The 16,186-nt window shown below is 35.8% G+C and overlaps 1 protein-coding gene across 8 annotated transcripts in view; it reads left to right on the top strand.

Annotated features, from left to right (window-relative positions):
• Nucleotides 1-1,855: 1,855 nt before the first annotated feature.
• LOC129761847 (sex determination protein fruitless) overlaps nt 1,856-16,186 on the top strand; it is a 717,406-nt gene continuing 703,075 nt past the window's right edge. For 2 of the 8 annotated variants that reach the window (XM_055759651.1, XM_055759642.1), the window contains exon 1: nt 1,860-3,050. The gene's annotated coding sequence lies outside the window, so the exon portion shown is untranslated. Of the gene's footprint in view, nt 3,051-16,186 lie in introns of all 8 variants that reach the window. The other 6 variants (XM_055759644.1, XM_055759649.1, XM_055759652.1 and 3 more) reach the window with 6 other exon arrangements.

Genomic DNA, 16,186 nt, shown 5'->3' with positions numbered 1-16,186 from the left:
TCACGGAAAACTGTGGAAGGATATTTAATCCATTGCTTTCTGAGGTGACTCCACCTAGACCAGCTGGCGGGCACCTAGGAGTATCTACGCGGGCTACCGGTAGACCGCGGACTACCGTTTGGCCCTCCGTGGTCTTTAGTATAAAATATATCGCTATAACGATTTGGCGTAATATGCATTTGAAATCCTTTAATGTTGCGTTACATTTTACATGGGGTGGCCCCCTGTATAGAAACCAAACACGTAGTAACTGACATATCGAGTTAACGTAAGCTGGTTATTTACCCATGTTATCATTCGAAGGTCGCAAACAAAAATCCCCCCATAAATATAGCCATCATTTAGAGCCTCATGGCAATTTTTTGTCACATGCACGCAAATATTACAGCAGCCTGTGCTTCCTTCCCGGCCTGAGTTTTAAATAAACACTGGCAAGGCTATCCCCAACCGACCCTCCTCCTTGCTATCGAGTTACGATCTGAAGAGAATAACACCGCCGTCGGGTCGGTCGGTCGTGCCACGTGGTAGGATGAGTTTGGGAAGTGCAAAGTGTGTTTGAATAGGTTGCAACTCACCACCACCTTAATCAATATCATCGCCATCATCGGACTCATGATCATCATCGTCCTCGATGTAACTCACAGTCTCTGCACTTGTGTTGTTACTGTGTTGGTGTAACAGGACCACTGTGAGTGCACTTCCGTGTTGGCCGAGAACTGTGTAATGCGCGCGTGGGGTGCATATATTACTGATAACGCTCGAAGTTACGAAGGGCAGTGCAGTTGAATTGGATGACGACGAGTACCGAACATATCCTCTTTTCAGGGTCAACCAGTCTGACGTTTCGGGGTGTAGCGCTTGCTGTAAGTGGTGTTTTATCTGCGAGATTGTGGAGCATTGAAGTGTTATCAGGTAAGCGATGTTTTGTGGGAAGAATGCAGTTCACTATCACCGTCGGGAAAAGCGTTGAAAGATTGTTCGATGGGAAATTGTGTTCGATGCTGATAACTGATGGAGAACTCGGATGTGGAGCAAAATTATGTTGAATTGATCCTTAAGGGGGGGAACTCGGAGAAAATGAGTGACTGAGTTGTGTGCGAGAGAATGAGTGGATGTTGTGAATGAGTTATCGTTTGTGTGTTGAGGTAGGTCTGGAGTCCTGGCGGAGTTAGCAGACAGTTTGAGTGGCCCGACGGTGGATGAGTGCTTTCCGTCTGACTGCTGCGCATGTAAACAGTTTCTCCCGATGCACTCCGTAGTTGCTGTGGCATGTCTCGGTCCTAATGTGCGGAGTAAAATATATGTACTTTTAATAGACAGCGCACGCTGTTTGTGTTGGACCGGACCGAGACCGGGATGAGCAGGAGCAGATGGCGGAGGGTTAGTAAAGTAGATGTGGCGCGAAGGTGACGGCGCGAAGAGCCATAATTTAACGAGTTGATGCCGAAAGTGCATGGGAATGCAACTTCGTTGGTTGCTCGGGTGCAGTCGGTGCATTGGATCGGCTGTAATCGGCCGTTTCGGGGGTACGCGCCTGAACGATATGCAATGGATATATCGTTTCCTGGCACTCGGCGCGTCATCGTCGGTGGCACTCCCCGAGAATGGTGTTGTGTAAAATTTGTTTTTCTCTTTGGACCGTGCGGACCGGCAGTAGACTGTTACTGTTGGTGGCTTTGAGTGGGCGCCTGCACGATGGGGAACCGACCATGTGCATTGCAACACAACCACCTCGGAGTAGTTGCTGGTGCTGCTGCCGTTGCTGATTCCATGTCTGCATGGTCTCTTGATTGCCACCTTTGGTGGTGTTAGTGAGTAAATAGGGTTGCAGCACCGATGGGTGCCGTCAGTTCCGCCTCTGTTGCCATCTGGCCTTCCTGGTAACTTTTGTAATTGTTCCGTGTAGTACTCCCGATGTTTATGTGCATTTTTTTTGTTGTGCTCCTGTGCTGGTGCACGAGTGAATGAGAGCGCCCAATCGGATTCCAAGTTGAGTGCGACCCGAAACGAGGAAGTAGTTGGCAACGTCAACTACAGTGTTTTTACATACAGTCAGGCGTCGGAAGAGCGCCGTACTATATGCAACGTGTATTCGCGGAGTCCCGGAGTGTGTCGTTAGTAAAATGGGAAAATTCACAGTACATTTAAAGTAATGTTGTGTCGCCGTTATTATTTAGTGCAGCGCGAGTTTCCAAACTGTAAGGTCGAGTCCTTCCAGGTTCCGATTGCTTGTCACGGCGAGTCTTCTTTACCGAAAGCTGTCAGGTCAGATCAAATTGGGTAGCTTGTGCCACCGCAACGCGGGCGTTTTTCGAGGGCTATCTCGGTAGTTACACAACAGGCGTTGAATCGAGCAGTATATCAGTGCATCGTTCCGTGGATGCATCCACCGAAACACTAGCAAAAGTAAAACTCAATAACAAACAATAACAATTATGGTTCCGAATTATTCCCGGGGAAGCACCGTGTAAAGTTGAAGTGCATAGTAATAAGATTCTTCGGTGGAAACAGTGACCGAGTTGAGTGACTTACAAAAATACCGCAAAGGTGGATGAAGATTTCAGTGATCGAAACTCGAAGTTCACCGTAGAAAGTGCCGGTCTTTATTTGCCCGTATACCATGTTCTTCGGTCTGTGTTGTGTCTGAGTCCGTGTATTATATAATTGTCATCGATCTGAATGTGCATCTTGTGGCAGTCTTCACATCCCAAGTGACAAGTTTGACTAGCCGATTGATCACAGCCATAAATTAATACTGTGTCAGAAATACTATGAAGTGTTGATAAGGTTCATAAGGTGTTAAGGTTACAGAAGAAGTGTTGATAGAAGGAAGTGACCCAATCACAACTGGTGAATTCTGTTGAAAGCCGCATTCAGTGTGTGTGTGTGTTAGTGATTTATGATAATTGTGAAAAATCAAAACGAAAATAAGCCCCCGCAAGAGCCGCCGAAAAGGCATCCCATTGAATAAGGGATCCGCGGAAGCTCATGAAGAATCAGCCGCGGGAATCACATCGTCAGCCAGAGCAACCGACGATCCCGAACATCAGGTGAGCCTAGCCAAGTCGCGTTGGCGTAAAAATTAAAGAAATGAAAACCCCTTTCTGTAAGCGAAACTTGAAAATGCAGCCTGCTTTTCAAAAGCTGCAGCTCTACCACTCAAGAGTTTGTGTCCCAGTGTGCGCTATTCACATCCTGTGTCCTGAACGCAGTGATGCAACTGCAATTGCTGTTTCCCCCTTCGTGAGGTGAATTGTATACTGCACCGAGCAGCATATAGCGCGAAGGGAGAAAAGTAATTTCCTTTTCACCCAGGAAAACTTTTACTGCTAGTGAACCAGTAAATATACACTCGCCCCAAGAAGGAGATCGACACCGTACCCAAACTCCTGCCCCAGTCTGTGACTTGATGACTGTCATCGAAGTGGTTCTCTGTGCTCCCCTTCCTTCTTCCGGCATCTAGTCAGTCATGATTACCACTGTAAAGTGTGTATATTTAGGCTCGATGTAAAAAAAAGGATTTTTTTTATCCTGGAGTGGAAGACGCGTTTGTCGTCCCCGAAGTTGCAGTTGTCGTCATCATCACCGTTGTCGTCGTCGTCGTCGTCGTCGTTACCGACACGCCGGTGAGAGATGCATCCGTTTTCGGGCTCAGACACGATCCGGTGGTTGGGACGGAAAAGTGCATTATTTTTTGCTCTTTGCATTCCACTGACGAAAGGCTGCACGAAAGCGCGAAGCGAATGCTTCGTCAGTTGTAATGCAATCGTTGTAACAAGAGGATGCTGGATCCTTTTTTCCGGCCTGTCCGACTGATGGCATTTCAACGAGATGAATTGGTTTCGCTCGTTCACAAAATTTATGAGTGTGTATTTTCTATACTTTTACTCTTAATCCCCAAGTTCTACTCAATGAATTCAGAGATCATAATAATTTATTGTTTATATTTGTTCTGACGATTTTTCATCTCAGAAATGAACTCAAATATCGAACAGCTTATAAACGTATACAATTATTTAAATTCTTTATTCCAACGTTATGGAAAAAATTTATCTAGCAACGTTTTAGATTGCATTTCTGATAGATAAGCTTTTATATTCTAATTCAAATCAATTCCAAACCAAATTAACCGTCCGAGGGGTAGCGCCTTCTCCGTATTTTTAAACATTTTTGAATACGTTTGAGGCTACCCAAAATAATAATTTTTATTTTACCAGATCAATTTGAATTGTAATTAAGTTTTGAATGGACTTATCTACAATCATAGATATTTTCATGGAAAAATTCTAGTTCTAAAGCTAGCCGTTGGATTAAAATATACTATTCCACAAAGTCGTGGAAATATCAATGAGTTTTCTGAAAAAATATATGAATTGATTACACCTTCGAAAAACCTAATCAAAAATTTGAATTCAATGTCCAATATCTTTATATCCCAATCAAACTCTCTCAAATATTTTTTTTTTCATATTTTTTGACTAAAATATTGACTTAATTTCTCAAAGTTTTAAGGCTAGTGTTACCGTGTGGGGCTCGCGATGATATTGATAACAAGTTATGAAAAGTGGGTGAAATTCAAAATTTAGCAAAATTGTAACTTTTCAAGAAAAATAACACAAAAAAATGTTTTTACACGATATTCTGTGCAGTGTGTTCTGGTATTCTATACTATTTTAAAATTATTATCATAAGACTATATTTTCTTGAGATAGAACCAATTTTCCATAATGAACATATTTTTTCCAAAATTTCATACGTGACTCGGAACTTTTTTCTAATATCCGCATACAGTATTCAATTTCTATTATTTAGTGTGCTTTTCTGATACCGACTGAATAATGTGAGGACAATATTTAGTGAAAATTTTCCTCAGCTTTCGAATTGAAGTATTAGAGTTGTACTAAATATTGTCATTCAAAATGCACGATCCTAAAGTTGAAATTGAGTTTGACAACACCGTATATTCAAAAATGAAAGTGTAAAAAAGTAAACTTCCAAAAAATGTTGGACAACACGAACCAAACTAAAATGTGGGAAAAAGCAACCCTGTCTTAAAAACCTTCGAAGGAAAAAACCCCGAATAATTTTCAATACCTATTCAATCCTTGGAGCTCAGGATTCTGCTAATTCTTTTCCAACACATTAAAAATTCAATTTGTTTTTGATTCATCAACAGTTTGCTTCCTTCATTTTAGGCATTTGTGAGTAAACTAAAAGCTTCGAAATAGTATTCCATCTTGAGGAATCTTTCAAAAATCACTGAAAAAAAATGTTGTTCCTTGTTCCTCTAATTTTTTGTCGAGTGTAAAATCTATTGTTTCTCGAGAACGATTATTTCTAGAAACATCATATCGTTTTTCATTAAGAATTGAATGTAGTATTTTTTGTTGTTCTTAAATCACATGCATCTTCGCAAATCAACCCTTTTCAAAAATAACTATCTATATCCACCACGGCGCCTCATAACCATGTTTTAATGAGCTTCATAACAGCGATTTCTCATGAAAAAAATCTCATTTTTAACAAACATGACCGTTACTTTGGAAATATCTCGAATTTTTCAAAACTCCTATGTAATGCTTTAGATATTGTCCTTAAGTTTAATACATTAATTGTAATTCGTTTCGCGATCCTTCCCCCCCCCTTGCTTCAGAACTGATACCACCAGCAATCTATTTTCAGAAAGCATCTACGCATCCAGTTGTCAACAGCGTAATAATGATTATTCGTGCACTCAAAAAATGGAAAATACATCTTCAAATATACTGTAAATAATAACCAAAAACCGAACATTTTATTCCTAAAATCCGTAAAAAAAACAAGAAAACTCACTATTTATGGTATTCCAGACAGGGGTCCTCCCTTAAATATATTCCCATCTAGTCAATAACAATATCATTTCACCAAGTTTATCAGCTTTCATTTGATTTTTTTTTTTTATTGAATTTTAAATTACTCCTTTCGCATTTAATTGTGAATATCTCAAATTATAGCATGAGATCGCACGGCGAATCTATGTGCACTTTTTAAACATGAAACATGCTGTTCAAAAAAACTTGAAAAAGGTTCAATTAAGTATTTTGTTTTGTATCTGTCTGGATAAAGTGCGATTTTTTGATAGTCTTTTTGTAGTATTAAACAAAAGTACTCTGTAACTTAGAAAAAAATTTCAGTAAATTTATTTTGAAGCTATACAAAATTGCATATTGCATCTTCATGTATTGATTAATGACAATGTAACCTCGCAATCGTCACCTTTGAAATGTGGATGATACCGGAGCAAAGCTATTCACTTTTGTAGATTGTAACTCTGAAGAGATTAACTACCTATATTTTACAATTTAAGGTGCGTATACAATTCAACATTGTATTGGCAGATTGTTTTTTCTCAACAAATAACAAATATGAGCTGAGCAAAATTTACGCTTATGAGTAAAATTATCCGCTGGTGACGTTGTCCGCGAAGTCGGTTAATAATAAATCAGAAATATTGACTCAATTGTTTTTTCATAATTTATTTTTCCTTTTTCTCGCAGATTCACTTAAATGAGAATGTATAACATTCTCATTTATTCTTATAAGATAGTTATAAAAACCTCTCTGGTGGAGGTAAAAAATCTGTAACTTTATTTCTAGAAGTTTTAACGTTTCGATTTTTGACTAACATGATTAACTTAGGATGTTACCAATAATATTTTCGAAAGTTCCTCTGAAAGTACTGATATAATCAATTTCGAGGAAGATGAAAAAAATCTTGCAATTTTCCTCGTTTGAAAAATAAGGAACAGTTTATCTTCAACTTTGAACCTATTGACACACCTGTGCATAAAATTCACGCATAGTATAAATGTAATAATGTTGTATTTGGTGTTCTGATAATGGGCGACGGTTATCAATATTGGTTTGAGAATTTTTATTCTAATGTTTAGAAAAAAAAACAAAAATCCATCTGTGGGAAATTAAAAAAAAACTCTTCTGGCTTACCAGTGAAATAAAAGATAGAAGTAGGAGTAAAAAATGTTAATGTTTTTTAGTTTTTTCTTAATGATTTGTGCAACCGATTGTTTCTATCAATCAAGTTAAAGTTCTCAAACAGCTCTACAATTCGTTCTTTGACACCTAATTCATATCTTTTTCAACTTCGCTGCAGTGTCATTTTAAACACTGATGATCCTTCAATTAAAATTTTCAAAAATCATGATGTCAACTCCCTTGTACCAAAAATTGCCAATGTATTTTCACTTTATTGTTGAAATGTTCATGTTTTTTTTTAAATAAGTCACTTTTGGAATATGAAGAAAAATACTGTATATAACTCAGGTGCTCCTGTGCCCGAGTGGCTAACGTCACATATGTCATGCAGGGGAGGTTTTATTCCCGTTCAAGCCGGGAGCTTTATCTGTTAAAAAAATTCGTCCAACTTGCACTGTGGTAATCTAGAGCTTGTCACTCAGAATACATTCAAGTTGTGTTGTTTGACATCGACCCCGACTTGTAGTAACTGACTGAATTATGCGACTTATTTTCTAGAAGTTCAATACTGAAAGTGGATGGATTTTACAAATTTGTATTCTCAAATGATCCTTCTCAAAAATACTGATTGATCCAAATTGCTCTGGATAGTTTCAAAGAAATTTAATTCATGCGTTTTTGTTTTTTTTTTGTTGTTGTTCTGATGATTGTTCACAATTTTCTTTTTTTCTTTTCTACAACCATTCACCGGTTTATATGATCTTTGAATATAACTACTCATTTACCCACAAAACTAATAAATTACTTCTATTATGTCCATTCTGTTGATTGTCCCTTTGTGAAAATTGTGTCCACGGTAAAATTCCTTATTGCAGGAATTTCATAAGGGTATAGAAGAATAGAGCAAAGATTTTCGATGGTTTATGTTGGTTTAAGATAATAGATTTATTTATTTATTTATTTTATTTATTTGTTTCATATTGCTCATAAAACTTAAGGTTGCTGCCTTTTTTGTTCTAGATTTTAATTGGTAATACAAAGTGCATCGTATAATATTTGATTGTTTTGAAATGCGATTGTTTCTAATTATCTAAAGTGCTCTATGCAGTTTCTCTTGAATTTAATGGCTGAAGTGACGGTCTGTATATTGTGAGGTAATTGATTCCAGTAGGCGATTCCCCTGATAAAAAACGAATTTGAATAATGAGATGTCCTACACCTGTAGATGGAAAATTTCATACCTCGCTGTGTTCTTAATGGTTTCGTGATTTTGAGTAGATATGACGGACTCTGTTTTTTTGAGTAAATTAAACATCAAATTAACAGCTCTCAATTTTCCAAAATTTATTAAAGGACATTCAAATAATGTATGTTGTAAATGTGAAACGTGGAAATAACGATTGATGTTATAAATATAACGAACGCAACAGTTCAATGCCACCTCCAGTCTACCTAAGGCATATGCAGAGGCCTGTGGAATAACGAAATCACATGAGATAAAATGAGAGTATATTAGGCTTTTGAACAGTAGCAATTTAGTAGCTGGTCGGAGAAAAAAGGTCTTCATTTTCAACGATCGCAAAGAAGCATAGATCTTACCTCACTGCTTCAATATGTAGGTGTCCAACCGGGGGTTTACTGGAAATTTGATTTTGGGATCGTGAAATGTATATAGCCTGTGATTTATCTGCATTCAACAGAAGTTTATTAGTTTTTGCCCACTTTGCGATCAGTGATAAGTTCCTATTTATTAAAAACGAAGCATCTTGGTTCGATAAGCTGGAACAATCAAAATAAATTTGAACGTCATCTGCGAAAAGATGAACTCTGCAATTATTTAGATTGTTCGGAAGATCATTGATGTAGAGTGAGAAAAGTAAGGGTCCTAGCACAGACCCTTGTGGCACTCCGGATGTTACTGGTAACTGGTAACTGGCAACCTGGTTACTGGTAACAACTGTGAAAAAGTGCTGTTACTTAAAACGGTTTGGAAACGATTCGACAAGTATGAGTTAATTAGCTGAACAGCATTACGATCGAAGCCAAATTGCAATCTCAATTTTTGAAGTAAATTATTGTGCGACACTCTATCAAATGCATCCGAAAAATCCAGCATAATGAGCACAACAGTACCGGAACCATCCAAAATTAAGCCTATATCGTCACAGATTTTCATCATGGCCGTTTTAGTACTGTGTCCACTGCGGTAACCGGCTTGTAATTTATAAATAAGTCACAAATGAATTAATTTGCGCTTTGCTAATTGATTCAAAAGCCTTTAATATTGAACTTAAAATGCTTATTGGCCTTAAATCATTGAGACTAGCTCCTTGAGGTTTCTCTTTGAATAGAATAATCTTCGATATCCGGGTAGATCATTATTTTTATAATTTGGTTGAACAAAAAAGTAATGGGTTTGAGGATTAGAGGAAAAATTGATTTAATAAACTTGATGGGTATTCCTACTATCTCGACCTACTGCATTAGAATCAATGGAATGAATTGCATTCACAACACTGCACTCTTCGATTAAGGGAATGCCGAATGAATTTTCTATGACAGTTGATCTGTTGCAAGTAAGGCTGTCAGAAATCATTGAAAAATTTCCAATGAAAAAGTCGTTTATTTCATCTGGAGAGAATGTATCCACTGTGTCGGTGGTGACTTTGCAAACCTCTAGAGACTTCAGACGCATCCACATTTCCTTGGGCGCTTGATGTTGTGAAAAAATATCGTTATGATAATCCCTATTTGCTGAGTTTATCATACTAGTGACTCTATTTCGTAATACACTCAGGTTTTTTTTACGCGGGGGATACGTACCTCGTAAATTTTTCAACACTACACTAAAGTTTTGCGTTTTTTCACGAATGAATATCAAAAGTACCGTATGTGATCAGGTGGATAATGATAGTAAATCGGATGCTGGTGTATGGATCCATGAAGTTTTAATCTAATTAAACAAGCTAATAAGAGTTAAAAAAAATCCTCAAGTGATAACACGAACGCAAGAAGGATGAAATCTCGGTCCTAAATAAAAATTCCTTTACGAAATACGTGAATGGAATGGAATTCATCAAAACATCTAAATAATTTATTTTTGATGAGTTTGAAATCAATCTTTGTTACATTTAAAAATTATGTAAAATCACTACTCAAAATTATTTGAAACTACTCAACATCTGTTGATTACAAAATTTTCTTGAATCATCTGCTGTAATCTATTTTTATTTTACTGAACATCAACTGCGGCATTGAGAACATCTTAAGTGTGACGCGTCTGTCGCTGAAGATTCTAACTGGGGTCCCGTCGGTATTGTTTCGATTCGGGGTCTACAACCTTAGAACGAAGGCTAACTTTGTACATATGTGCATCTTATATGCAGGATATATTTTCCCCAATTTTTTGTTTGTCGCGGTGAGTGTCTATCATTGGGTATGAACCGGGAATATATTTCTTGAGAGTTTTAAAACTTTCCATGACTCTTCTCTTTTTGTTATTTTTTAATTAACTCAATGACGGTCAGACTGTAAAAAATATTTATTGACTAAAGCCATTGGTGTAATTTTGATTATTGACGCTAAATACCCCATAAATAACCTCAATGTTCAAGATTTATTTTTCTATTTTCCATTTTCTGGAAAATGGCTGTTCGAATAAACGAAAAATGAACAAAAACTGCATTTTTTTCGCAAGAACCAACACAGTTAACGGAAAGCTTTATCTTTAAAACGAAAACTTCTGTTACTTTTATTGTTGGCAGTGGAGAAATGTCAATGCTGAACACATTCGAAATTGTATGGAGCGCCATTGCCTAAGGTTGTTGCGAATAAAAACTGTTCTCAAATAATTGCTTATTTAATCGATACTAAGAACCATTCACAATTGAAAATGCAAAAATAAATGAAAAAATATACTATATGCTTCGGAAAGTAAACAATCCTGAATGCCCCTCGGAAGTTGGATGTGTTGGTAACGATTCAAAAGAACAAAATGTTCGTTATGGCCAAGGTTCGATTTTTGTAACACTTCATTTTCCCACTTATATTAGGATGGGGTAAAAGTTACTCATTATTTTCTCGATAACTGGCTTTAGTGATCAATATCTCGCGTAATATCGATCATGCAATTTCAAGTATAGGATTGTTGTAAAGGTGACATTTCACACTAAAAAAAATTCTTCCGCTATTTTCCGTTTATTCCATTAGGGTTGTGAGTTACAGGGTATTAACAATGAAGGTCGACAAAGAGAAAATTCGATACATTTTACACTTGTACACTCATTTTATAAAGGCGGAAATGCATGCCAGTCCACTGAAATTGTAATGGTGTTTCCAGCGTCGATACTGCAACAGTAAAATATGTGGAATTATATTTGTTTTTGAATTTTTTTTCCATTTTTTTTAATTAAAAAAATATTTTTTTTTATTTGGTTTTAGCGCAATACACTAAACTCAGGTCTCTACTGTCAACAAATGGACCGTTTGGAGCTAGTAACTGCCCAGAAATGTCCAGAATCGGAGGAGATGTTTTATCCCATCAGGACTACACAAGGACACACACCTCCAGGAGCTTGATTGGGATGTTTTAAAACATCCACCATATAGTCCGGACCTGGCACCAAGCGATTACCACCTTTTTCTCGCATTGCAAAATTTCCAGTGTGATAATAAATTGGGATCAAGGGAAGATAGTAAAAATCTACCGCTAGAGTTTTTCGACAATAAGGACCAAGACTTCTATTATAGAGACATTATGAAGCTACCTTTAGAATGTCAACAACTTTTACAACAAAACGGTGCATATTTGACCCAAATCGGACAACTTTTTCCCCAACCTAATATTTTTTCAATTGGATGGTTTTTATCCTACATTAAAAACGTGTGTTTTTTGCGTTCATCGTGTGATTTTTTTTTTAAATTTTGTGAACGTAAATTTTTGTATTGTATCAGGTTTTGTTGTTGAGATTGAAAATACCTTTGGCTCATATTCGTTTCAAACCAAATTTATTGCCCAATAAAATGATACACAATTCAATGACATTGATGTTAGGCGGTAGTTCATAGATATTTAACATGATTAAAAATATCAGTTCAACCAATTTATTTGTAACAACGACCTTAAATATTTTCACTCAAGCTCAAAGCTCAAAGCTTCAATGCGTTGATTTTCGTAGATGTACGATGTATTCGGAACAGAACAGAACTTCTTGAATTTCGTACCATGCTCTGATTTCTGAGAAAATCGGTGAAAATGCTACTTGCATGATTCTACTGGAATTGTTTTGTTTGATGCTTGTCTATAAGATAGATTATCCTTTAAATACAACTTTACTACTTGTAAAATTTTTATTCTATGGATTATAACTTCGTGAATATAGTGTAATAATGTGAAAAATATAATGTATTTTCTTTTCATATTTTGAATGAATGTCTGTCGCGTCTTTTTCGATTTAATTGTAATGTGATGTGATTTGTCATTGATATTTTCAATAGTTCGTATGTGAAAACTTTGATAAATTTAGATTCCGATCGACCCACAGAAATTCCAATGAACTCAGGTAATTATCTCATTGAATTCGTTGTTGTTCTCATATTACACTCATGCCTCGCTATACGACCACTCTTAATATGGCATTACGCTATAACGGTTCTCTTCAATTCAGGCACGTTTTCGATTTAGGGCCTAAAATGTTTCGTTATAACGGCAAAAAAAATTGAGGATTGATTCAAGATCACTTTTGTACAGAAGTGAAAAAATATTTGCGAGACAATAACTCAAGCAACAGAAAAATTAGGTATGTGTACATTAGGGTGCCAATGAATGTATGGGACAAAATCGACCCTAAAATTTCAAAAAGTTACCCTATACAAAGTGTTGGCCACCTCGAAAAAACACCCTATACCAAATGTCAGCTCAATTGAACTTAAGGGAGAGTGGCGCAAAGCGGTCAAAGTTTGAGTTTTTTGAACATCGAAAAATCACAAAGTGCAAAGGAAATCGGGGTTTTCGAAAAAAAAATTTGATGCCAAATGTCTTAAAATTGTATGAAACTTCGATCTGGTGTCATCTCGAAAAACAATTTTTTGTCCAAAATCAACACTCTGGGTATCTCTAAATCTCGACGAGTAAATGCAATTTCAAGACATTTGGCATCAACCAATTTTTTTGAAAATCCCTATTTTCGGTGATCTTTCTTTTTTCAGAAAACTGAAATTTAAACGTCTTTAACACTAATAAATGAAGTTCGAATGAGCTAATATTTTGCATAGGATATATTATCGTGCAAATCAACATTTCGCAGTAAGTTCCGAATGAAAAATCAAGATAACTATTTTTATTCGTGCTCAAAACCATTCGTTTCGTCTCGTATCCCGAAAAAAATCTTAGTCCCAGAGTGTCGATTTTTGACAATTTTTTTTTCGAGATGACACTATATCTCGACGTTTCATGCAATTTTAAGACATTAGGCATGAAAAAAAATCGAAAACCCCGATTTCTCTCGATTTCTCGATTACTCCTCCCTTGGGTAATTTTTCGATTTTCAAAAAACTCAAACTTTTTTTTTCCGAGGTGGTGAACATTATTTATGAGATACCTTTTTGAAATTAGAGATGACCATTTTCATTGGCACCCTATTGTACATGAATATATTCCATGTAACATGAAGTTTATATATTATTATTGGTTTTTCTGTATGTATGTTGTATGTATTGTATGTATTTTTGATTCAAATGAAATAAATTTTAATTAATTTAATTTTTGATTCAAATGAAATAAAAATAAAAAAAATAAAATGCATTGTGAATGATAAACCATGTTACATATTCAACAAATTTGGAAACGATCTGATTGAATTTGTATGAATTTGTATTGGAATAATTGATTCCTTATACGGCTTTTCGCTTTGCGGCCAAATTTCGTGGAACGTATCTAGGCCGTAAAGCGAGGTATGGGTATACTATTCCATATATTATTAGGTATATTACTGGAAAGTTTCTCCTAATGGTTTACTATGAATATAGAGGTAGGACGCTCATTTATATTTATTTATACAGTATACATAAATAATTCCCTAAAGAGTATTATTTCCTACCAAATAATGATGAATTGCTGAAGCGTGTAATATTTTTTCGAACGAAGAACTGTGAATAGTTTTAAGTATATGTCTTGATACATCATTTAGTACATCAATTAGCTTTTTTACATCAATTCAGTCCGAAAGAATTGTACTGTGTCTTATGAGACTGTAATATAAATATATTAATATTTTCGCGGGTTGAATTTCATTTTTTTTTAATTCGGTTGTGCATACAGTTCACTAATATTTTCCAAAACAGATTTCTTGTGGTTTTTCATGCGTCCGAAATCGCAGTCGTGATCTGATTTACAGTAACATACTGCTTTTCCTCTACGTAAACTCTTCATAAAAAGGTTTTCCACTCAGTACAAGTCCTGGAAACGAGACGACCAATACTGAAAATCTGCATTCTGGTTCTTAATCTACTGTATTGTGTTTGTCGCTTGTTTAATAGCGGCATTGTTCGGCTGTAATGGCAATTTTTCGATTATATTTGCGCAAAAAATTGTATAACAAAACCCTCCAAATCCCAGTTATAGACCATACTATCCGTGTGTGATTAATGTAATTATTCGCAACACTCAATTCCTTCCCGATGTGAGAAAATTTTGGATCAGGAGGTTTGACCCTATTAGTCTTTGTTGGGACCTTAGACCAACACTTGACAAACTGTCTCCCGAGAAACGTTTCACTTCAAAAACAGCTTGCCTCTATGACTTCGGAGCATTCGAAGCAATTGGTATTAAATCCTGCTTATTAGAGAATTGTTCGAATACAGTTATCGAAGTTATTCGATAGAGAAATCTTTTACCTATCTTCCAGCTACAATTTTATTAATCGAAAAAGGGTATTAGAAAAGTTGTAGGTCCAATTTGTATGGAAGAAATTAATTATTTTACACAAAATTGAAAAAAAAGTTATTTGAAAGGACCAGAAACACATTCTCGAGATAGTACTTATTCGATATAGAATATTTTTCCATCTTTAACAAAATTTCCATTGGCCGGAATAGGGTCTAAGAAAATTTATAGCCAAAAACATTTTTGAGATAATACTCATTGGATAGAGAATACTTTTATCCATTTTCAGCCAAATTTTGTTGGCCGTAAAAGAGTATGAGAAAAGGTACGGGCCAAAATGTATACAAGTTGTAGGAGGGAAATTAATAAATTTAACGAAAATGGGAATACAACTTTTTGACACTCGAAAAAACTCGAAAAAAAATTGAACAAACAGAGTGCGAAGTCGAAATTTTTAGGCGATTTTAGAAATGCTTCAAAATCATGAAATATCAACGCATGAAGATCAGATAGAAATCACTTTGAAGCATAATTTACATGGATTTACACGGAATATTTTACAGAGAAATTTGTATTTCAATGTATGTAGATGTAGTGCACAAAAAACCGGGAAGAAATGAGAAATCGATTTCTTTCTGTTTTAAAAGATAGCAAATCCAATTAACGTTATCAACTATCTTTCATTTGATTTCTATAACGTTGCTGTAGGACCATTCAGTACTGAGATATTATTGTATGAACGAAAAATTTCGAATTTGTATTTTATAATAAATAGTTCAATAAATAATCATCGAAAAACAGTTTTGAAAACACTAATAAATTCTATACACCCAGGATTTTTTTACGCGGGGATAGAATTTTGTTATAATTTGTCGCGGTACACCATAGTAGATATACTTTGAGTATTTTCTCAAATTTTCATTTTCAAGGCTATTGAGAATGTGAAAAAAAGAAAACCTCATTTTTTCACTATAGCTCTTATAGTCAACCATATAGGAGAGTTATATATACGGTCATTCTATAACTTTCTCTATCACGACCAAGAAAAAAAAAATGAACTATGTTGATTCAATTCTCTATCTAATGAGCATGATTTTGAAGGATGTTACTTGCCAGATAATCAATTTATTTCAACTGAAATATTTTATTATTCCTTAAATCCAGCAAGACATTGAACAGAAACACGTAACAATTTTTTTTCCGCTGAACTTTCATCCGCTAACTTCACACATAGAGTCGAATGAACTGCAAACTTTAAAGCATCTTAAAACTTGCGGGCAAAGCAAGCAACTTCAAACAAGTCAAAGCGTGCGGTCCCAGGCGCATTTCTTA

Source organism: Toxorhynchites rutilus, chromosome 1 (genome assembly GCF_029784135.1).
Source record: "Toxorhynchites rutilus septentrionalis strain SRP chromosome 1, ASM2978413v1, whole genome shotgun sequence".
NCBI lineage: Eukaryota > Metazoa > Arthropoda > Insecta > Diptera > Culicidae > Toxorhynchites > Toxorhynchites rutilus.
This window is presented reverse-complemented; position numbering and strand designations above follow the sequence as displayed.